Genomic DNA, 2,665 nt, shown 5'->3' with positions numbered 1-2,665 from the left:
ATTAATAAAGAGAGCACAGAGTTGTATTATTCTGTGCAAACTGTGTGTTGATTTTTTAAATGCATAGTGGAGACTGTGTTATGAATTTTGTCCCATATTTGGGAAAAGAAAAATGGGTGAATACAAGAAGTAAACTATGCAAAAAGAAGTCAAATAAAAAACAAACTACCCTATTGACTTGAGACATGGGCAGGTTTGCCCAGCTCCTACAAAAACAATAAACATCAAAGGAACATAAAAATATGTTCTTCTAACCTGGCCTAACTCATTGAACCATTTACAAATGAGTCTTGTCTACCTGTCAGGATGCAACTCTTCTGTGACTAAGATGAAATTTTCCTCGCTTCCTGTATCTAAGGTCAAATCACCTCTTGATCCACACTGTCAGAGGAGGTCTGGAACACAAAACACAATGTTGAAAATCACCCCTGTCTTTTATGTTCACATTCCCTTGCAGCTAAGGGGCTTTCCTATCAAGGTCAGTGGAACAGGTCTAGAAGGTGCTTACCCAGTTGCATTTGCTTCCTGTTGACTGCAAAGCATTAGCCAGTGTCCGGAGCCTTTTTTGATGAGACTGCAATCGAACACTACCCTTTCAAAGCACATATTATGTTATAGGTCGGAAACAATTTCCTGCATCTTACATTCAAGACATTTGTGGCTTTGTATAAGGTGAACATTTCTTCTCATATGTCTAACTGTATAGAAACTTAACATTAGTCCACCTAATCAAACATACACTATGTAGGAATTTTAAAATTAGAAAATTTGAAGTTCAGACATGAAAAACAGAGCAGTAGATAAATAAAAAGAAAAAAATGTGTCTTCCTATTTTTAAGGACTCTGCAGATGAGTGTGCCCTATGCCAGTCCCAGCCTCAAGGGGGTCTAAGAATGCCCACCTTCACCCCCTCACAGCTGGCTTCCAAAAAGGCTGCTCCACACTATACCCAGGGTGGGGCAGGTGTCTGCCCAGTTTCTTCAATGTGATGTCTGTGCTAGAATGGCAATGACAATATTTAAAACCATATTGGTTTCATAAAAATTGTTAGCTTCCTTCCTCTCTATATAATTAAAATGAAACTTGATGAAAGAATAAAGGAAACCAAAAGAGCTCCAGTAATACCCATGCAATTAGCCAGCCACATGACATGACTGGTTTTCGTAACAAACGGAATGCTAATTGTTTTTCAGAAAGAGAACAAAGTAGATAAACACTCATTTGTGGTAACTTCCAGTTCGTTTTTCATTCATTGAAGAAAGTCTGCCCACTGGCCAAACTCAAGATGTTATTATCCTAATCAGGATAAAGGCCCAGACCTGACTCATGAGAGTATTAACAAATAAGTAGGGCTGGATGAATCAACCCAACCTGCCAGGATAACAAATTGAGGAATGATACCCAGGTATAGGGAAGGTTTAAATATAACTTCTACAGCCTGGATGTAGACCGGAAGTCCAAGCCCTCTACAGGAGCAGGCTGGGAGATCACTCTATCAGGACCATACTTCCTGCTTTGCCCACTCCCAGCCTAGTCCTCAGGGCATGTACATGAAGCAGACAGACCAGCCTCTGTACCCAACCCCTGCCTTACCTCTGGATGTGACAGGGCTCTGAAAAGGAAATTCATTTCCATGGGACTATCCAGAAGCGATTGAACAGTATGTGTATGTGTGTGTGTGTGTGTGTGTGTGTGTGTGTGTGTGTGTGTATTCACAAACTGACATGTTCAACTGGAATCCCTTTGTACAATTACTTAAATATATTTTTGTTGTTGCGAGATGGGAACTTGAACTCAGTACTTAATGCTTTGTTTATTGGCTGATGCTCTACCAACTAAGCCATGCTTCCAACACCCATATATTTTTAAGTAAAAATAAAGAGCTATGTAGGACTTAATGGGAGTTTTCCATGGCATGGGTTATTACAAAAACTTATAGGAACTTGTTTCTCTCTCTCTCTCTCTCTCTCTCTCTCTGTCCCTTTCTCTGTCTCTCTCTCTCTGTCTCTCTCCCTCTTCCCTTTTCTCTTCCTCTCTCTCTTTCTCCATTCTCTCTCTTTCTAGATAGATAGAGATTAAAAAGACAGAGACAGAGATAGAGAAAGGGACAGAGACACTGACAGAAATAGATGGGACATAGATTGAGTTAGGACCTCAGAAGCCATCAATTCATAGTTTAGCATACTGAGTATGGCTTTGAAGTAGCCCAGAGTCATTCTAAAATTATCATTGAAAGGTAAGAGTGACTCACCCCAAACTCTTGTAGACCAGGAGACGGGGTAGCAGAGAATAGTGATTCATTCTTCCTCACACTAGAAACCAGGCTCTCTGGCATGGCGAGACCTGGCTCCTGACTTCTCCAGGAAAATTGACCAAGGGTTTCAGGTGGGTTTGATGCACTTGCCTAACCAGCCCTCTTCTGGAGGTAGCTGGGACTTTTGGTAAAGGACTGGAGAGAAGGAGCATCAACTCTGGGGAATTCAAGAATGAGACATCAAAGCCAGATTTCATCATAGCCTTCACCCACCTTCCACAGAACTTCTTTCCCAAGGTGTCTCATAGGTTCAAAACGTCCCCGGAAGTTGGCTTACACTGATGGAACTTATAAATCACCTGTTTGTTTCTCAGACAAGATCATAATCCTAAGGATCTGAATGATCTACTC

This window comes from Dipodomys spectabilis, unplaced genomic scaffold, assembly GCF_019054845.1.
Source record: "Dipodomys spectabilis isolate Male_0828 unplaced genomic scaffold, ASM1905484v1 ptg000262l, whole genome shotgun sequence".
Lineage (NCBI taxonomy): Eukaryota > Metazoa > Chordata > Mammalia > Rodentia > Heteromyidae > Dipodomys > Dipodomys spectabilis.
This window is presented reverse-complemented; position numbering follows the sequence as displayed.